The 22,281-nt window shown below is 46.1% G+C and overlaps 1 long non-coding RNA gene across 4 annotated transcripts in view; it reads left to right on the top strand.

Moving 5' to 3' along the window:
* LOC128095684 (uncharacterized) overlaps positions 1 to 20,017 on the top strand; it is a 45,888-nt gene extending 25,871 nt beyond the window's left edge. For all 4 annotated transcript variants that reach the window (XR_008213299.1, XR_008213298.1, XR_008213297.1 and 1 more), the window contains 2 exons: positions 13,273 to 13,394; positions 14,310 to 20,017. This is a non-coding gene — a long non-coding RNA (uncharacterized LOC128095684). The remainder of the gene's footprint in view (positions 1 to 13,272; positions 13,395 to 14,309) is intronic.
* Positions 20,018 to 22,281: the final 2,264 nt, after the last annotated feature.

The raw sequence follows: 22,281 nt of genomic DNA, 5'->3' as shown, positions 1-22,281 counted from the left end.
GTTATTTTGAATTACCTTTGTATATATATGTATATATGTGTGTGTCTATGTGTGGGTATGTGCACATGCCTGAAGAGGCCAAAGGGGGTGGATCTCCCTGGAGCTGGAGTTACAGGTGGTTGTGAGCCACCTGATATGGGGCTGGGAATCTAACGCAGATCCTCTGCAAGAGCAAACAGTGCTCTTAATCACTGAGCCGTATCTTCAGCCCAAGGCTCATGTTTTGAACATAGGGAGGCTGTGGAACTTTTAGAGGTGGGGCCTAGTTGGTGGAGGTCCAGAGGCAGGGAGCTTTGAAGGCTGTAGCCTGGCCCTGTTCCAATACCTCTGTCTCTGGTCTGTGGTGATGTGAGTGGTCTCTGCCATGTGTGGAGGGTGTTTTCCTCCACGAACTGAAATCCCTCTGAAACCCAAATACACTTTGCCTCTCTCACATTGTGTTTTTTTCAGGTGTTTTGTTCACAGTGATACAAAGTAACAGATACAAACTATAAAGGAAATAGTCTTCAAAATAGTCTGCATTTGCTCCAGATCTTAAGAGAGTAGATGATAAAATACCTATGAAAATTCCTAGTTCTCTGGGCTGCAACTTTTCAATTAGTACGCATTGGCTTAAAACCAATGGGCTCTGCAGCTTCTGGCCTCAGCCCAGGGGACCATGGTGCCTGGAGGGTTGGCTACATTGTGAGCAGACACTGTTGGGATCAGTCACCAATGCTGAGTCCTCAGTGCTTCCTCGTGTGCACTTCCAGAACTTTCTTGACAGTGTTCCACTGCTCAGGGTCATCTTTCTGTCTTTGAAAGTAGCTGAAAAGGACCATGCGGCTTGTCAGAAAATCAATAGACAGTTGAGCTCCTGCAGCTTTGAAACACACACACACACACACACACACACACACACACACACACACACACACTCTCGCATGAGGCATGTGTGTTAAAGTCTGTAACCCCTCTCGCACATGCTTGTTTTCACGACCTCTCTAAGCTAGGAAGCCTTTCTCTTTCATTGTAAGTCAAAGGCATTTGTTGCTATCCCACCCAGGCCCTGGATAATTGTCATTTCAGTTTCATATGCTGACAGAGAGCAGCTTTCATTGTCTTGTCTCAGCAGCCTGGGGGGCCGATTAGCTCTGTGCCGTTCTCAATGGAGTAGATGCTGAGGAAGGAGAGAGATTTTAGTCCTATAGAGATAGATCCTCTCTGCCTTACTCCTGACCTTGAGGGAAGGGTTTGAAATAGCCCTTCTTGCCGCTGGCCCTCTGTGGAGTGAGGGTGCCCAGCCGGCTACACTACACCATCCAATGCTTCTGATGTCAAAGCTGATGAAGCCTTTTCCTTTCTCTTTATGGTCTCTCTTGTTTCTGCCACTGTGTACTCTGGGCTAGCAGGCTCCTGAGCTTCCAGGTAATTCTCCTGTTTCCACTTCCTGTTTTGCGGTAGGTGGTAGGTAGGCAGGCATGCTGGGATTATAGTGCCACTGTGTCCTTTTTTGCATGAGTTCTGGGGACCGAACTCAGGTCCTTAGGCTTGTGCAGCAAGCACTTGCTCCCACGGAGCCATCTCGTTGGCCCCTGGGGAACTTGGGTATTTACCGTTGTCAAGCATAAGGTTAGACTCTGTGTTGGCTACTTTTGCTCTTGCTGTCATCTGGTACAGACAGAGCTTCAGGTACGGGGGTGAGGTGGTGGGGTGGTGGCTATTGTGGCTCACAGTTTCCAAGGTTTCAGTCTATAGTAACTTGGTCCCATTTTCTTAAGCAGTGTATCATGGTGGCAGGGATGCTTGCCAGAACAGCTCATCTTATAGTGGAGAGGAAGCAGAGAAAAAAAGGGCACAGAAAAGGATTACAGGGAGACACAGCCATAAGAACACACCTACACTGACCTACATCTTCAAACCCAACCCCCACCTCCTACCTTACACTGCCTCCCAGCATTTCCATTGTATTATAAACCCATCACTGGATAATCCCCTAGTGTAGGGCAGAGCCCTCATGGTCTAATTGTCTCTGGAAATGGCGTATCGCCTCACCCAGAGGTGGGCTTCATGAATCCCTGAGGCATTCTTTACCTTGATCAGGCTGACAGTCACAGTTAGCCATCAGGGATGACTTTGTTTCTGAGTTCTTAGCCCCTGGAGCTCATTTGCTCTGGACTAAAGTGTCTTGCTTGCTAGGTGATAAGGTAATTACAAACCACAGTTTAAACAAAAGAGAATTCAAATGGAAATACTGTGCATGGCTGGACAATGCTTTTCCCAGGAGGCATGAGGTATTGAATGAAACATGGCATGCAGGGCGTGGGATCCCTCCATAGAAGACACTGCTCAGGGAGGCCCCAGAGGTCTCCAAAACAACACAGGCTCTCACCATTCCCCTTAGCTACCCACTGCAACTATGTGCTAAGACCCTGTTGCTGGGCTCAAAATGTCAAGACAACAACCTGATTGTACTCTTCTCTCCCTCTCTCCCCCTCCCTCCCTCCTTCCCTTCCTCCCTTCTTCTCTCCCTCTTTCCCTTTTCCCCTCCCCTTACATCTTGATAGGTCTTGTTATGTAAGCCCAGAGTGGCCTTAGACTTGTGATTCTCCTGCCTCAGCCCCTTGACACATCATCAGAATGACAGGTGTGCACCACCGTGCCCACCTCTGAACTCTTTATCCTCACTGCCACCACCATCTTCTTCTTTTTCTTTTTTTTTCCTTTAAGAGAAGCGAAATACCATGCAGGATTCTGGCTGCCCACCCAGAAGACTTACCCACCAGGTTAACAGGCTTTAGAGTTTGATTCAAAACAAATTGCCAAGCTGGCACCGAACAGTGTGAAATCCAACAGGCTGGAAACTGTGTCTCATTAGACAGAGGCCATGCGCACAGCAACCCAAAGCACTTGGAACTAGTCGGTGTGATTCCTTTGCAGGAGGCAAAGAAGTGCTATTTGTGTTAGGCAGCCAATAGCTTCTCACGAATCTGTTTGCAGTTTCTCTTCCTCAGCACTCTTGCCTCTTCGAGAATACTTATCCTTCCCCAGCGCCCTCAGTTTGCCTTAGCCTACTCACTTCCAGCACACACAGTGGGGTCTTCACCAAGGGACACTCTCTTCTCCGTTAGGTTAGTTTCAAGAGTTTGGCTATTGGGTCTCCAACCCAACAGTTACGTGAATGCCTTATCTAACCTTTGCAGATAAGAAATTAAAAAAAATGTTCTGGCAGAAAAAGGGCCTGCTTTTGCTTGAATCTTCATGAAGTTGATGTTTACATTCATGCTAACATTTCTTTCTAACCTCTGCTTGGCATTTGTTCTGCTGAAGAAGTAGGTTAAAAAAATCATCATATGCAAACAAAATCTAAAATATTTCTCATGTTGTAGAGCCAAGTGCTAACCACCACGCATATCTCATATGAGCTGGCTCCTAAACGTCTAAAAAAACCACAGGAACAACCAGAAATACCTGAAAATGGTAATTAAAAAAGGGGTTTATTTCTTTGTTTCCATTCCATGTATGTGAGTATTTTGTGTGTATGTATGTGTACTGTGTGTGTGCAGTGCCTGAGGAGGCCAGAAGAGGGCATCAGATCCTCTGGAATTGGAGCTGTCACATGGGTGCTGGGAATGGACCTGGATCCTCTGCAAGAGCAGCCAGTACTCTTAACCTTTGAGCTGTCCCTCCAGACCCTAAAAAAGGTTGTTGATAACCTTGACACTCAGAACTTGTCTCCATCAAGTTGTGCAAGATCCCTTCAAACCCTACAAATTCCTCAATTTGGTTTTTTCACACCCATTTTTGATGCTGTCTTCTCACAGACACTTTTTCCATCATCCAGACTATAGGAGTGGCCACCCCAGCCTGACCAGGACTTCCTAATAATTCCATCCTGTTCTTTTCCTTCTAGCATTTACAACTTTTTTTTTTTTTTAAGATAAGGTCTTTCTAGATAGTTCTCTCTATATAGACCAGGTTGGCCTTGAACTTATAGAGGTCTGTCTGCCTCTGCCTCCTGAGTGCTGAGTATTAAAGGAGTGAATTACGTGCCTTTACAATAAAAAAGATTTATTTTTATTTCATGTGTATGAGTGTTTTGTCTGCACATACATAATGCACACGTGCCTGATGCCTATGGAGGCCTGAAGAGGGCACTGGATCCCCTGGAACTGGAATTACGGATGGTTGTAAGCCATCTAATGTGAGTGCTTGTAACCTTGAATCCCAGTCCTCCGTAAGAGCAGGAAGTGCTTGTCACCTCTGAGTCATCTCTCCAGTCCACATTTACAACGTTTTTGAAGTCCTGTTATTTAGTATGTTTACAACATGATTGACCATCTCTCCTTGCCTAGCTGTGAGTCCCAGAATGGACTGTTCTGAGCAGTGTAGGGATTCAGCACCCAGGACAGGTGGACGACCATGAATGAGCTCCCTGCCACCACCAGGCTCCCCCCACAACCCTCAGGAAACCGTGGTGTCCTCTGTGATGTCTTTCTCTGTGGCGGTCTCTTGACTTAGTCTCTGTTCACTTTAAAGTTGTTGTCTGCATAGCACTTCCAGCTTCACTGTACGTGGCTTTATTTTTAACAGCCTTGGAGTTGTACATCTTGTTGCTCTGTCATAGAAGTCATTCTACACAAAGCCATCTGTGATTGTTCCCCAATATCAGAGGCAGAATGGTGTCCAATTTTAATATCTCGCTGCTCGTATGCAGAGGTAATCTGTTCCACGGTGACAGCAAATCAGAGGAGAGACACTGCCAAGGCACCCCAGGGATCCCAGCCTCCTGGATGGCCCCTGCAAAGTCAAAAGAGGCCTCTGCTGGGAAATTACCATGCTTATCTTTGAAGGACTGCTTCTGCCTTGATGCTGTGTGTCCCAGTTGCTACAGGAAACAGCGTGAGAAGGGTAAAGTGGGTGGGGACGTGAACACTGGAGGAGCCCCATGTATCAGGGCTGTCCAGTGTTACCAGTGGACAGCCTATGGCTTTATGTCTCGTGAGGCATCTGAAAACTGGGAGAATGTTTCTTCATCACAGAAGTTATATTCATTATTATATAAGAAGAGTGTGTACACATGCTTGACTTGTGATTCCATGATGACACTCTGTTGTGTGACACAGAGTGTCATCTTGGAATCTCCTGGGGAGATGTGAATAAATGTCTACTCCTCCCAAATTGGGTCCTGATGAAAGACCAAAGTAATGATACCACCAAAGTCTAACTAACTCAGTGACCCAATGAGTTTTATTGGGTTTACTTATAGGAACAGAAATAACTCAGAGATAGCTGCATCACCAAAGCCCACCCTACAAAAGCTGGGAACCCGGAGCACAGTGCACAGTCTGCAGGCAGCTCAGTAGGTTGGAGAATGTCCTCATTTGGTCTGAACCTTTTCCAGGTGGCTCATCGGATCTGAGAGAGTCTCTCATGTATGCTTGGGGAGGGAGGTGTTTTCTGTATCTGGTCAGTTTCAGGGACTTCCCGAAGCCTTTTGAATTGTTTTCTTCCGGAGCTTAAGGAAGCTCCCCTGCAGGACCCAACGTTTCAGCCCCACCCCGTAGAACATTCTTAGTCTTAATGAGCTTCCCTCCAAGACAGACTGTTTTATCTCAGAGGAAAGTACTGCACAGCACATCTACTGTGCCAGAGGGAGAAGTTCCCACAAGCTCTAGGAGATCAGAAACCGTCATCCCTCTGGAAGGACGAACTTCTATGTCAATCAGCTTCCTCCCTCAGACTACCAAGTCCTAAGATTTTATGAACTATTGACTAGAAAGAGGAAGTGGAGATTGTTCTGCTGGATAAAAATCAAACTGGGGAATAGCTTCAAGGAACTCAGGGATGGAGAAAACTAAAATAATGAAAATCAATAGTGCTTCCGAAGTGATCTTATAGCTCAATCCGAGCAATGCTTTGTGCACGGAATTGGTGAGAAAATTCATTATACTGTGGCATTAATCATACTTTATAGCAATATATGGCTGCTCTGCTAATCACCACCATCTCATGCTAGAGTCCTCGGGTTGGGAAGGCATCTGAAAGGAACATCTCTGGAACCTCAAGAACTCAGCTGCAGAGCCCGGGCTGCACTGGAGCCTCTGCCTGTAGATAGAGTTTTCCTGCCTGGCCCACAGTCAGGATAAATCTCTCTCACCTGCCAGTCCCACAGCCATCAGACCCAACCAAGTAAACACAGAGACTTATATTGGTTACAAACTGTATGGCCGTGGCAGGCTTCTTGCTAACTGTTCTTACAGCTTAAATTAATCCATTTCCATAAATCTATACCTTGCTACATGGCTCGTGGCTTACCAGGATCTTCACATGCTGTTTCTCATCGTGGCGGCTGGCAGTATCTCTCTGACTCAGCCTTCCACTTCCCAGCTTTATTCTCCTCCTTGTCCCGCCTACACTTCCTGCCTAGCCAATGGCCAATCAGTGTTTTATTTAATGACTAATCAGCAACACATTTGCCATACAGAACATCCCACAGCATCTGCCCTTTACTAGTCACTCTTCCTCCAGTGCGGGCGTTATCCTCTGCCTCCTGGCTCTGTGTGTGTTGTGTGTGTTTGGCTTACACCACAACTTAGGCTTTGCTCTCAGACATTCCTAAAGTCCTTGCCCACAAAACTTTAATGATTGTTGTGATGGCAAAGACTGTCAGTGACATAATAAGAAAAAAAAATCAAGTCCCAGGCATGGTGGTGCATGCCTGTGATATCAGCACTTGGGAGACTGAGGCAGGGGGCCATGAGTTCAAATTTAGCCTGGACAATGTAGCAAGTTCAAGATCAGCCTGGTCCACATGGTAAGCTCCTGTCTCCCCTACTCCCCCAAGGAAAAACAAAACAAGGGAAACAATATTTAGTCTTAGTCCTAAAGTCCTGGCTCAGAGCTCCCAAAATCTTTTGAGTTTTCTGAGTGATAGGATTATCTACAGCCAGCCCCTGCCAGTCACATCACCTGAGTTTATCTTAATGAGGTGACTGAGGTTGGGCCTCTAAGGGACTGGTCACTGGAAAGACAATTAGAAGGGCAGAATGTTCTGCCTCACCAACTGACTTCTGGGCAGATGAGGAGGCCTTGGGATTAAATTCTAAAAACTCTGACACTAAGGGAGATTTGATGAGCTGTCAAATCAGTGAACATATGCACCTGCCAGCCCCATGGAGCAGAAGCCCCTTCCTCCCCTAGTCTTCTTTTCTGTGTATTACTTCTTCATCTGGTCACTCATTTGTGTCTTTTCTCACAAGTCTGCATTCATAAGTAAAGGTTCTCGTTGAGTTGCATTCTGACAAATTGCTGAGCCTACTGCGGGATTTGTGGGAACCTCTGGTGTGTATGTAAGTCAATCAACATACTTACCACTACTTGTAATCAGCACCTGAGGCAGGGGTCTTGTGAGGCATGACATCATCTCTCAGTGTCTGAAGTAGGGGTCTGGTGGTACCTGATGTCATCTCTCAGTGCCTGAAGTAGGGGTCTAGTGGGGCCTGACATCATCTCTCAGTGCCTGAAGTAGAGGTCTGGTGGGACAAATAGCTTGCTGTGGAAAACCCACACATACATGGTCAGGAATAGTGTAATAGAGACTTTCCTCTTAAGTCATAACATAAAGACCTTGTAGCACCCTTTACGGATGTTTCTAGCTTCTAGCGACTACTGTCTGTCATTCCAGTGGCTTCCTAAATGGTCCCCAGATGTTCAGTGGGGTCGTCATCACATCAGGATGCAAACTCATTTTCTTTTCTGCACCACGTGGCTTGGGCCTTCCCTTAGTTCTGTACTCACACACAAACAGAAGAAAGCATCCCCCAGGCAGCATGACATCCATCAGAAGGAGGCTTGCTCACCTCTATCACAGAATGTCCTCCTAGAGTGTCACCCCACATCACAGGGAGCTCATCAAAGGATTTCCTCTAAGCAGTGTTTTGTTGGTTTTTTAAAGATAGTGTTTTGCTAAATAGTATATCCCAGGCTATACCAGATCTTACTATCATCCTACCTCAGCTTCCTGTGCACTGGAGTTACAGCTGTGTGCCACAATACCCAGCCAAACATGTTTTTTTTTTTTTTTTCCCAAAATGAAGTCTAAAACGAAATTACTCCTTCCTCTCGTCCTCCCTTCCTTTTCCAGAGGTGGTGGGGATTAACCCTGGGGCCTTGCGCATGTCCAGGAAAGGTTGTACCACTGAGCTACATACATCTCTTCTGGTATGTAGGCTTCCAAGTTGTATTCCCAGAGGCCTTTCAGTCTCTGCTCTGGCCACCTCCCCATTGTGTGCTCAGATTCCATCAGACCAGATCTGCAATGACACAGGCAATCTCCTCAGCTGTCTGTGTGATGGGGTGTGTACAGCCCACCTGGAGGGGCCAGCACCCTCTCAATTCACCCACATTATAGGGGAAGCTCCTTCCCCATGATCCTGCTGAGTCTAAGTCTCCAGAGGGCTTTGTTTTTGCAATAGTCTTAGATAATACAGCAGGGAGTAATTGTTTTGGGGGAGCTGGCTGGTGACTGGCAGAGAGAGGACCAATCCTCACTTTTTTCATGAGTGGGTGGAACAGGGGGATCTGCTGCTGAACGGTTCATCATGTTGGCACAAAAATCAGGAGTGGAGAGCTGCAGGTGAGGGTACTAGTCATGAGGCTCTGGTGCCTCAGTAGCATCCTTTAGTCATGAGGCTCCTGGTGCCTCAGTAGCATCCTTTATGGAGTTGCTCATCGCCGCCCGTCTCTTCTGACTGAGAGTGTGGGAGAGGCACACTTAGCGAAGGGTTTCGTATTGTTCTTAGCCCAGGCCTCCTCTGCCTCTGCCCACACTCTGCCCTTAGCCTCAACTCCAAATGCCCTTGACTCTCTTTTCCCACGGTCAGTCCCCAAGTTGGAATCCTTTACATGGCTCTTATCTGTGCTTCTAATTTGATATTTTTAGTTGTTTTTGTGTGTGGTGCTGGTGATTGAATCTGAGGCTTCGTACCTGCAGAGGCAGGTGTTATACCACTGAGCTGCCTTCCAGCTCCTGATCTCTGCTTCTGCAGCACCCTGGGCAAGGTGGCCCTGTAGGAGGAGGCTGAGTTTTCTTGCTTGGTGGGTTGACTGTTGGCCCCTTCCCATCTCCATGGGTCAGGTTTCCATGGGAGGTGGTAAGTATTGCATACACATCATCTTTAATCATTACAACCAACAAAAGGAGGAAGGCTGTGGTCCCATTTTAAAGATTAGGAATCAGTTGTACAAAGTCAGTTAGATATTGATGATGGAGCCAGAGTTGAACTCATAGCTACCAATTGCACACTTTCTGTGGATCTTGGGTGCCTCCGTGTTAGAGCCTCTGGGATAGACAGTATTATCCTCTCTCTCTCTCTCTCTCTCTCTCTCTCTCTCTCTCTCTCTCTCTCTCTCTCTCTCTCTCATCTACTATTGATCTATTATCTATCTCCCATCTATCTGCCTGCCTATCATCTATAATCTGTCTACCTAGTGATTGATCTATCAATAAGTCATCTGTCCATTTTTTCTGAGACAGGATCTCACTGAAGCACAGGCTGATCTTGAACTCACTGTGTATCCAAGCTAGCCTTGAACTGGAGAGCTCCCTGCCTCAGTCTCCTGAGTGCTGGGATTGAAATGTGTGCCACCATGCTAAGCAAAAAGAAATTTAAAGATGTTCAGTCTCTCCTCTTCCCCACTTTTTTTTTTTTTTTTTTGGTTTTTCCAGACAGGGTTTCTCTGTGTAGCTTTGCGCCTTTCCTGGATCTCGCTCTGTAGACCAGGCTGGCCTCAAACCCACAAACATCCGCCTGCCTCTGCCTCCCGAGTGCTGGGATTAAAGGCGTCTACCACCATCCCCCCCCACTTTCTTTTTAAGATGGATAATTTTTATGTAGCTCAGGCTGACCTTGAATTTGTGATCTTAAGTCAGCCTTCCCAGGCCCAAGATCATCAATGTACACCCCCATGCTTGGCTCTGCCTTTTTTTTTTTAAACAGGGATGATGCAGATTCTTTGGAACCTGGTTCTTCCAGTGCTGTCCCCTATTAAGGATCAACACACTCAATGGAAAATGAGTCAGACATGAACATGCAAATCCTATGGGAGGGAAGATGCCTGCTTTGTGGTTCCACTCATCAAAATATTACCCCTCCCTATGATGCTTCAGTGTTTCTTCATAGGTACAGTTCCTGGGTGCATGCTCAGACCCTAGAGGCAGGCTCAGATCCTAGAGGACAGGTTCAGATTCTGGGGTACATGCTCAGGTCCTGGGTGCATACTCAGACCCTAGAGGCAGGCTCAGACCTGGGGTTCATGCTCAGATCCTGGGGTACATGCTCAGACCTGGGGTTCATGCTCAGATCCTGGGGTACATGCTCAGACCTGGGGTGCATGCTCAGATCCTGGGGTACATGCTCAGATCCTGGGGTGAATGCTCAGATCCTAGAGGCAGACTCAGATCCTGGGGTGCATTCTCAGATCCTAGAGGCAGGCTTAGATTCTGAGGTGCATACTCAGATTCTAGAGGACAGGCTCAGATCCTGGGATGCATACTCAGATCCTGGGGTACATACTCAGATCCTAGAGGGCAGGCTCAGATCCTGGGGTGCATGTTCTTCACCCATGACCCAGGCTTGTAAAAAGCACAGGTGATTTTTCAGGGTTGCAAGGTTCCCAGATTACTCATCAAAGCCTTGGTAACTTGATTAGACGTCAGACCCCCGAGAACCTGTGGGATGAGTTGCCTGAAATAGATCCAGCACTTAGATGGCTTTTGGTTAGAACCCTGGGGAGGCAGTGGCAGGCCTGATTTGGCTATTCCTTTGTACCCTGTCATAGTTACTGCCAACTTGATTCAAACATAGACATACCTGGGAAGAGGGAACCTGGATTGAGGAATTGCTTCCATCAGATTGGCCTGTGGGCATATCTGTGGGGGATTTTCTTGATTAATGATTGATGGGGGGGCATTGTGGGCAGTGCCATCCCTGTGCAGGTGGGTTTTGGCTACATGAGAAAGATAGCTGAGCAAGCCAGTAAGCAGTGTTCCTTTGTGATCTCTTTTTTCAGTTCCTGCCTCCAGGTTCTCACCTTGAATTCCTGCCTTGGTTTCTTTGATAGTGGACTGTATATAACCTGTAAGCCAAACAGAGCCCTTTCCCCCACAACTTAGTTTTGGTCAATGTTTATCCCAGAAACAGTAAAGCAAACTAGGACACATGCCTTGCATCATTTAAAGGTAAAGAGTTGACGGTGAAGACGGACGTGTGATGGCTGTGTGTGTTGGCATGTGTATTTGTGGACTATGTGTGGCTGAACGTGTGTTGACAATGTTGGAACGAGGCAGATTCCAAAGCAACAGCATTGATCTGCGTGTTTGCATCGCCGAGGCGAGGGAGGAAGTGGCTATTGCTGGGCTTGCAGCCAACTCTGCTGTCCCGGGTTCACACTCCCCGACAGCCTGTGAAGGCAGCGCTTATGGTCGGGATCACGCGTCTCTGTGCTGGGGCTCAGTCTGTGAGGAATCGGAGGCCTCGATGAGTTGCTGGAGTCCTCCTGGCACATCTCTGAGCCGTGGGCTGCTGCCAGATCACTGCCTCCCAGACGAATGTGTGAGTGAGTGAGTGCTCGAACTCAACCCAGAAGAGCTTAAAAAAAAATCCAAGGCAAATCTTGAGAGAGCAGGGGAAAATATGCTCTTTGTGAATTATTATTATTATTTTACCTTCTGGAAGTTACCAGAAAATTCCATCTGTACTAACCCTGCTAGGGTTCCTTGCTCTGACTATTGTACCTTCCTGAGGGCTGGGGTTTTTGGGTTGAGCTGCTGCCAGAGGCAGAAGCAGTGTCTGCCCTGAGTACCACTGGCTGGTGGGTCTTAGGAATGCCATTCATTTATCCCATCCCAAATCCACCAGGAGCACACTTACCATCACATTAATACCCAGAAAGACCACGGCTAGTATTTATAGCTCAAAATAAACAGTACAAAATCCCAGCATCTTATGATCTTTAAATGAAACCAAGGCAGATAATTTATGGTCTTAAGTGACTGTATGAAGATGCAGAACTCAGCTGAGCTGCTTGAAACTGTGGGGTGTTTCTCAGAGACCTCCAGCATCCGCTGTAAGTTTATTAAGCACTGGAACCAGACAGCACTTCTGCCCAGTGTGGTTATTTGATTATCAGGCTTTCACTTTCCTACATTTGACCCAATGCAATATTTTCTTACGAAGCTGCGGTGCTGGGAGATTCTGACGGAATCCCACAGGGAGAGGCACAATTAAGAATCTCATGCCACAGAGCATCCCTTTGTCCTTGTGATTAGCGGAAGTGAGGACGTTCACCCTGGGCAAAATAGTGCTGATGTAGGTTCTCTTGAGTTCGGCTTTTTATGTTCATAGAACCATATTTGTAGCCTTTTTTTTTTTAAACTTGTCTCCTCACAGGCTGTAGTATTTTATTACCTCAGCATTATGAACAGTAAGGCATTGACTTTAGGATAACAACGATTGTTTTATCAGCAATCTGCTCTGGTGGATATCCTGAGAATATTTCATACTTATCAGTTTTTTTTTTAAACCTCTAAGGCTAACTCCACAGAATTCCCAAACACATTCTTATTTCAGTAGAAAAGTTTAAGAGAAGAGAAAAAGGAATTAATGAGCCACCTCGTGGTGTGTAGACAGAAATATCTGGGTAATCACGCTCATGTTTGATTTGGCTTGATTGATTAATTAATTAAACATTTATTGAGCCAGGGCAGTGTTAGCTGCTGCTTTGCTGTGTCTGATAGTTGGGGACCTGAAAGGTAATTTGCCAACTTTGGTCCTTCCTGCAAAGAGCACTGGAGAGGAGATCATGATGACCAATCACCCTCATCAGTCGGGTGAAAAGGGCCTCTCCCCCCCTTACCCCTGGCTTTAAACTGTGTGCCCCTGAATGTCACAGGCTGAATGCTTGGTTGTGGTAGTGCTGGGGCATCAGGTCTCTTCATGTGGCTGCATGGGGAGCACATTGAACATGTGTGTGTGTGTGTGTGTGTGTGTGTGTGTGTGTGTGTGTGTGTATCCATGAAGACTGTAGGTCAGGGGGGACAGAAGTCCCATTTCTATCACTGTGAGGAGTGTTTGTGGATACCAAATTGTAAGATGCATGTGCTCTCGGATGCAGGCATTCCACTTTTGGGGAATTATCTTAAACAACATAACCCAGTGCCCATGGTGCTAAATATTTCTTATTTCGTTTGTTCACTCATCAACTATCTGATGAGCTTCTGCTGCCTTCCAGGGACTCTTCTGGGGACTCAAGAAAGAGCAATGAACAGGACAGATTGGTTCTTGCATGCTAATCACAGGAGGTGGTGATGAACATGTACAAGAAACTACGGAGCAGCTAGCCCCTTCCTTCAGGTGAGGTCACAGTGTGAAGGTTTAAATTTTGAAGAAGTCACACTCACCAGGTGTCCCAGTTCACTTTCTCTTGCTGCAATGAACACGATGGCCATAAACCACTTGAGAGAGAAAGGCTTCTCTCATTGTACTCCTCCCAGGTCACAGTCCGTCATGAAGGGGAAGTTGGGGCAGGAACTCAAGGCAGGGACTGATGCAAAAGCCATGGAGGAATGCTGCCTACTGGCTCCCTCCCCACGGCTTGCTTACAACCCTGGGCCACCTGCCCTTGTCCACGGTGGGCCAGGCCCTTCCACATCTGTCAGTAATCAAGAACAGGCTCCACAGAGTTGCCTTCAGGTATCTGATGGAGGCAATCCCTGAGCTGGGGCTTCTTCTCATATGTTACTTTCCTATTGCTGTGAAGAGACGCCATGTCTAAGGTACCTTACAGAAGAAAGACTCCATTGGGTGCTTACAGTTTTGGAGGGTGAGTCCCTGATCATCATGGTTGGGAGCATGGTGGCAGATATGGTGCTGGGGCAGCAACTGAGAGCTTACAGCCTTACCCACAAGTAGGAGGCAGAGAGACAGCTGACTGGGAATGGTCCCAACACCCACTCCACCAATTGGGAAATCAAGTATTTAAATATATGAGCCCATGGGGGTCATTCTCATTTCAGCCACCACACCGGATGTGCCTAGGTTTGCATTAGGCTGCCAAAAACAAAAACAAAACCAAAAAAAAAAAAAAAAATGACCAGCACAGCAGGCAACAAAACCCACCATTGCCCCCATCTTGATCTTGGACTTTGAAGCCTCCGGGACTATGACAAGCTGCTCAGTTTGTGCCATCTTGCTGTGAAATTCTAGGTGGACTTACGGTACGTGTTCAAGGGCCCATTGTTTCATTGTCAAGTGTCTGTGATTTTCTAGCCCACACCAGGATCGTCGGAGAACAGTGTTATTATATCTACAAACTCCTCTCCACCAGCGATTGCAGCTCAGTGCTAAGACAGACCCTTCCCAGCTGCAGTCAGGTGCGATGATACACGGCACTCACCCACTTCTTGCTCCACTGAGAACATGCGTGTGATCAGCATGGCTACATGGCTGGAGGAGGCTGTCTCATCGTAGAGAGGCGGGGACTTGAAGCACCTTGGGCTCAGGACTCAACTGCATAACCCTACTGTTTTGTGGGCTCTGTCAGGATGCCTTCTCGTGATCTGTCTGGGATGCTGCACCTGCAGAGTCTTCCTTCCACTTCCCTATGGCTACCCCAATGCTCTACCTTGTCTCTCCTGCCTTATGCCCAGGTTCTTTGAGAGCCCCCGGACAGTCGTGTGAACCTTGAAGGTGGCTAACAACATGTATATTAAGCCAGACACACGGATATGAGAATTTATGGGCACATAGTAGGGCAAATAGAACACGAAGGAGGTTCTCGGCATCTGGCCTGGGTGGGAGGGCCCCAGAATTCATAGCTAGCCTGATATGTAATGGTGTTTCTTGATGCTGTGCTGTAAAACCTGGAGGCAGAGGTGCCTGCTTCCAGGGGAAAAAGGAAATGAAAAAATGGCAGGGAGTGTGAAATTCAACTTCTTCAATACCATAATGGTGTTTGCCTCTAGCATATAGGTTAAAACACAGACACACTAAAATAACTATAGCTACAATAGTTTGTTAGTGGATACCCAATATCAAAAGAAGTAAATTGGCTTGTCATGGTGGCACAAGCCTTAAATCCCAGCACCTGAGAGACAGAGGCAGGTGCAGCTCTATGAATTCCAGGCCAGCTTGGTCAACAGAGTGAGTTCCAGGACAGCTGGGACTACACAGTGAGACCCTGTCTCAAAGAAAAATTACAGTGTCAAAAGCATAAAATGCTGTTAATAAGAATTAAAATTTGGAGATTTTATTTAAAAAACTGAGGAAGGGACAGAGGAACTGCAAAACAGACAACCAGCAAAGTGGCAATTGTTCTATCTAGCAACAATTTTCTTAAATGACAATGGATTAAATTCTCCAACCAGAAGATGTGGAATGGCTGAATGGATATGAAAAATGAAATCAGCGTGGGGTGGGGATGGGGGTGGTGGTGATGGTGGTGATGGTGGCACACACCTTTAATCCCAGCACTTGGAGGCAGAGGCGTCTGGATGGTTGGATCTCTAAGTTTGAGGCCAGCCTGGTCTACAGAGTGAGTTCCAATATAGCCAGGGCTACTCAGAGAAACCCTGTCTTAGGAAAAAGAAAGAAAGAAAGAAATCAAATCACAATGGTTTTGAATTTTATGTTACCCATAAAATTGCTTTAAGGGCATACAGGGTAGAGCTGGGCCAGCACTTGGGAGATGAGGCAGGAGGATCGATCAAGAATTTGAGTCCAGGCTGAGCTGTACAGGAGGTTTTAGGACAGTCAATGCTAGATAAGTTGAAACTATTACAAGAGGCAAAGAAAATTGTTGTGGTATAATAAAAGAGACAATCCATCAAGGTGATAGGGCGATTGTAATGTATATCATACCCAACAATGACGTACCTAAATATATAAAGACAGATGTCAACAAATCTGATGGGAGAAATGGACAGCAATATGATTAACAGTAACAGACTTCAGTACTCAATTCCAGCCATTGGTAGATCACCTGGTTGAAAAATCAATAAAAGCTGTTGGACTCCAGCCACATGTTAGACCAAGTAGACCTAGCAGACATCGCTAGTACTTTGCATCCAGTGCAACTAGGTACACATGCTTCTGAAGCATACATGGCATCCTTTCCAGGGTGTTTTGGCCACAAAGAAATCCTAATCAATACAAGAAGATGGAATCTATTTGAAATCTCTTTTCTGATTACAACAGTATATGGTAAAACTAGGAATTGGTCTCAGAAGCAAAGCTGGAAGAAAATCCAGTGTTGGTGTCTTAGCCACTGTTCTATTGCTGTGAAAAGACACTACCCAAGGCAAGTCTTATAAAGGAAAGCCTTTAACTGGGGCCTTGCTTACAGTTTTAGAGTGTTAGTTCACAATCATGATAGTGGGATACAGACAGGCATGGTGCTGGCAAAGTGGCTGAGAGCTTTACATCCTGATCCATAGTCAGCAGGCAGAGAAAGTGACTCTGGGCTTGGTATGGTCTTTTGAAACCTCAGAGCCCACCCTCAGTGACACACCTTCTCCAACAAGGCCACACCTCCTAATCTTTTCAAACAGTTTCACTAACTGTGGACCAAACGTTCCAACACATGAGTCCATGGGACCATTCTCATTCAGACTATCACAATGTGGTCTTAAACAACTGTCTTAAGTCCAGTCCAGGCACAAACTGAGCAGCTTAGGGGTAGTTTACACCCATTTTTCTTTGTCCTGAAGGCTTCTAAGTCCAAGATAAAACTGATGGTTTTTGTTGCCCCGAAGGTCCTGATTTCTTCCCACTGTGCCTTTACCTGGAGGAAGCGGGAAGCCTGTTCTGTAGTCTTTTTGCCAGGGGAGCGATCCTGGTTACACTCACGATTTAATCACCTGCCAAGGGCCTATCTCCCAATAAGGAGTTAGGATTTCAAGGGGATTATGTCATAAGCATTCAGACTATAGCAACAAACCATGGCTTTAAAGAAGAATTAAAGGAGAAATTAAATATTTGAGACAGGGCTGGAGAGGTTGCTCAGCAGTTAGAAGCACACAGCACTCTTCTAGAGAGCCCAAGGTCCATTCCCAGCATCCACAATGGCCAGCTTACAACTGCCTGTAACTGCAGTTCCAGAGAGACCTGATGCCTCTGGCCTCCTTGGACATCTGTACACACACACACACACACATGCATATTCAAACGTAGCCTGACAACCTGATTTTGATTCCCAGGACCAAGATGATGGGAGAAGAGAACTGAGCCCTCCAAGTTGGTCTATGGCTTCCACATGCATGCTGTGGCACAGGTGTACCCCTCCAACAGGCACACACAAATAAATAAATAATAAATAAATAAATAAATAAATAAATGTAATAATTTTTTTTAAGAAGAAAGCTTTCAAAGAACCCAATTTTATACTTCAAGGAACTAGAAAAAGACACTAACCAAAGGAAGTAGAAGGATTAAAGATTAAAGTAGAAATAAATGAAATCACATCTAGAAAAAAAGACACCAGAAAAGATAAATCAAATAAAGATCCTGCTTTTGAAAAATTAAATCAAGTGGATTGCCATTAGCTAGACTGAGGGGGAAAAAGACTTAAAATCAGAAGTGTAAAAGATACACAGAAACATGAAGGATCACAAGAGAGTGTGCAAGAGCTGGATAGATAACTCACCATAAGTGGATAATTTACCAGTATGTACAGTGTACTAAGACCGAGTTCTGAAGAAATAGAAAATAGGAACAGCGCAATAACAAATAAGGAAATTGAATCAAATGTGTAACAAACAACCCCCGCAAAAAAAAAAAGCCCCAAATCTCCCAACAAAAAAGCCCAGGACCAGATGGCTTTACTGGTGAGGAAACAACACTCAGATGCATTTTATGAGGTCAGCATTATCCTGTTCTCTAAGTCAGACAATGACGCTGTAAGAAAAGAAAATGATTGGCCAATATCTTCAAAGTTAGATGCCAGATTCCTCCCTGGAAATCCCAGCAAACAGCATTTAAGAACACATTCAAACACACACTGTGATCAAATGGGTCTGACGCCTGTAAAGCAAGGATGGTTCAACACATGCAAATCAATAAACAGGCAAAGGATGAAAACTGGATCGTTGTCTCAGTTAATACATAAAAAAAGTTAGATAAAGTTTAACATCATTCCATGAGAAAATACTCAAACATTTATGTATAGAAGGCATGTACCTCAGCATAATAAAGCTTCACAAACCCACAGATAATATCGCGGTCAACACTAGAAGTTGAAGTTGCTCATTAAAGACAAAGAGCAAGACAAGAATGCCTGCTCCAGCCACTTCTGTTCTGGGCAGAACAATTATACAATAAAAAGCTGTAAAAGGAGAAGTTGTTGCTGTTTGCAGATGACATGATCTTACATGCATAGAATACCAGTGACTCCACCCAAAACTATTAGAATTAGTAAATAAATATGGTATGATTACAGGACAGAAAATGAACACACAAAATCAGTTTTCCATGCACTATCAAACAACTATCCAAACAAACAAACACCCCCAAAGTCCCATTTACAGCAAACAGTATCAAAATGAACGCAGCAAGGCCAGGTGTGATGTCTCTCTCATACCTTTAATCCCTGCTCTGAGGAAGGCTGAGGCAAGGGGATTTCAACGAGTTCCAGGCCAGCCAGTACTACGTAGTGAGATTCTGTCTCAAAACAAGCAAACAAACAAAAACAAAAAACAAGGGGCTTGCTTCAGCAGCATGGGTAACTCCAGGGCAGCTGGATGGCTAAAAGCACCACTGTCAGTATTTTACAATGATGCTTATCCAGCAGCAGGGTCAAGTGGTGCTTGGAGAGCTGAGGTAGGTTCTGAGGATGTTGTGAGCACCCCGCTGATCTCCAGGAGGGAGTGTTAGCAGCCACAGCTGGCTTAGAAACTTGCAGGTCTGTTTGTTTCATCATCCCAACTGTACACCCAGTTGTCCATAGGTCACTGTAGGTGCTTTGCTCTGTAATTGTGACGTTCATGTCAGAGGAAAAGATGTTCTATAGAAGTGTATACCCAAAGGCAATAAGGTGACTCCCCACACAGAGATATGCGCACCCACTCTGCTCTGTGTGCACTCAGTGTTATTTACAACAGCCAAGATCTGAAGTAATCAGTGAGTTTGTCCATGGTTAAAAGGATAGAGACCTCTCTCTCTCTCTCTCTCTCTCTCTCTTTCTCTCTTTCTCTCTCAACCTACCCCCTCTCTCCCCTGTATACATGCACACATATGCACACATATATGTACACACAAAGATACAAGATTTGATTCAGCCTTGATAAAGGAGGCTGCCACTCATGATGATGTGAATCTGGAGGGCAGGGCACTGAATGAAATAAGCCACACACAGAGAAGAAAACACACACTTGGACTAAAAGGGGCACCTAAAATGTTAATTGTGTAGAAACAGAGAGAGTGTTATCAGGAGCTGGTGGGCATAAAGGGGAGATTCTGGTCTAATGGGACAAAGTTTCATATGTGTAGGGTGTCATTTATGTAGGGTAAGTCCTGGAGATCTGGTGGGCAGCATGGCATCTCGGTGCAGCTTAGGTTTGACATTTACTAAGAGAACAGATTCCAGGTTTCCTTTTTGTTTATTTGAGACACTTCATAGCCTGACTGTCCTATATAGACCAGGCTGGCCTCAAACTCACAGGGATACATTGGCCTCTGCCTCCAAGTGCTGAAATTAAAGGCACATACCACTATGCCTGGCCTCGTATTCTTAACACACACACACACACACACACACACACACACACACACACACACACACACACACAGACCCCTATACTGCATAAGGTGGTAGATATGTTAATTAGCTTGATTATGGTAATCACAGCCTTCTGTATCAGGTTTCCACATCCTAAGATCCAACCAACTGTGGATAGAGACAAAAAATATAGCATCTCAACTAGAAATATGTTCAAGCATTTTTTTCTTGTCATCCACTGAATACAATATCCATTGATATTCCATGAGGTCTTGTGTTATATTGACGACTTAAAGGATTCAAAAGGATTACACAGGTCCTGTGCAAATACTTGAATGCTGACCTACCCTTGGGTGACCTGGAGCTAATTCCTACAGACACCGAGGGATAATTTCACATGTATGGCAGGTCATTATGTTGTATTCCTTAAAAACATGCAGTTTTTATTTGTCAGTGGTACTTCATAAATGCTGGAGGAAAAGGAGGCCACAGGATTTTGTTGTGCTATTGGGTGTTGGAGTCTCTGCCTGGCTCAGGCAGCTGCTTGGTAATTCTAAAGATCTGTGACAGGAGAGTCACTGTGATGGTCCTGTCTGGTACCATTCAAGGAGGTGAAGATGGAGGATGTGTCCACAGGTTGTTTTAAAGACAGCCTTAGTGTGTCTCTCGTTACCTCCAGGGCTTATGAGCATGTCCAGAGGTCCCCCCATCCTCAAAGTCCCTGGTTCTGGTCTAAGAAAGAATTTTAAGAAAATGAGGATCTGTATTTTCCTTTATCATTTTCAACCCTTAAGCAAAGCATCAGCCTTTGAACTTTGCACTCATCCATCAAGAGAGGAAGAAAAGTATGTGGTGTGTGTGTGTGTGTGTGTGTGTGTGTGTGTGTGTGTGTGTGTGTGTGTGTTTGATTTGTTACTCCAAGATAGAAAGAAGGAAGAAACACCTCTTCCTACCTGGTGGGCCTATCTTAGAATGGTATCACATCACAGTTTTACAGCAGGATTAAGAAGGTACCAGTGACACAGAGGTCATTTCCCCACAGACTGACTGCATGGGGGAACCTGTCCCTGCTTTTGCTGCTCTCAGATGTGTGACCAGGGAAGGAGTGAGGGTCTGGGAGACTGAAAGGGGGCATGAGCAGAAGTCATGAGTGTTTTCAGGCCAGTGTTAAAGTGGCTTGCAGGTATCACTCAGTGTGGGGGTTTGAGGGAGAAATGTCTCCTATAGGCTCATGTGAATGACTGGTCCCCAGTCGGTGGCACTGTTGGTGGAGGCTCTGGAACCTTAGGGAGGTGGACCCTTGCTGAAGTAGTTGCTAGGGGTGAACTTTGAGGGTTTATAGCCTCACCCTCCTTCATTCCCTCGCTCCTCTTCCCTCCATCCTGTATGTGGATACAATGTGATCAGGCAGCTTCCCGCTTTTGCTGCCTACAGTTTCTGCCTCTTGTGCTTCCCTGACCACGGCGGACCCTATCACTCTGGAATCACAGATGCTTCCTCCTCCTCCTCCTCCTCCCCTCCTCCTCCTCCCAACTTCCTCCCCTCCTCCTCCTCCTCCTTCTCCCCTCCTCCTCCTCCTTCTCCCCTCCTCCTCCTTCTCCCCCCTCCTCCTCCTCCCCTCCTCCTCCTCTTCCTCCCCTCCTCCTCCTCCTCCTCCTCCTCCTCCTCCTCCTCCTCCTCCTCCTCTTCTTTGATTTTTCAAGACAGGGTTTCTCCATGTAGTTTTGGTGCCTTTCCTGGAACTCACTCTGTAGACCAGGCTGGCCTGGAACTCACAGAGATCCGCCTGGCTCTGCCTCCCGAGTGCCGGAATTAAAGGCGTGCACACTGCTGCCCAGCTGCTTTTCTCTTCTAAGTTGCTCTTACAGGAGTGTTTTGTTTGTTGCACCTACAGAAAAGTAATATGCACTCAGTGTGGCCTGCACACGCCTCCCCTTGCCCACAAGCTTTGCACTTTAGTGCTTTCTTTTTATCCCACCCTGCTGGAGTGGGGCAAATTCACACTTCTCTTACCTCACACCTTTCCACTGGAGGAGGCAGAGTCCAGTGCTCAGCACCTCTTATGGACTTGACACTGTTTTCCATGGACACATCCCTAAGAAGACCCAAGTACCTAGCTAGAGTCCCGGAAAGCCTTTCTTCAGTGCCAGGCTGGGATCAGCATTTCGCCATCCTAGTCCTTTGGTGTTGTGTTCTGTGCCCCATGGACACAATAGCGATGTATTTAATCAGCAAGGCATGCAAAAGACAAATACATGTTGAGAAGTGACCACTCACAGGCCGGAATACCAACCCCAGCCCCCAAATTCTGGGAAGACACCAAGAGACGTAAGTTATGTGTTTTGCAGATAACGAGAAATGAAGAAATTGACCTAGGACCTAGGGGGCTGGCTTAGTAGCTAAGAGCACTTGGGAGTCAGGGACCAGACATGTGGATTCCATTCCCAGCACCCATATGGCAGCTTACAACCATTCAAACTGTCCATAACTACAGTTCCAAGGGCTGCACTGCCTTCTTCTGACCTCTGT

This window comes from Peromyscus californicus, unplaced genomic scaffold, assembly GCF_007827085.1.
Source record: "Peromyscus californicus insignis strain IS unplaced genomic scaffold, ASM782708v3 Scaffold_4__1_contigs__length_199733344, whole genome shotgun sequence".
NCBI classification, from domain to species: domain Eukaryota; kingdom Metazoa; phylum Chordata; class Mammalia; order Rodentia; family Cricetidae; genus Peromyscus; species Peromyscus californicus.
Note: the sequence above shows the minus strand (reverse complement) of the source record. Positions and strands in the feature narration are given on the sequence as shown.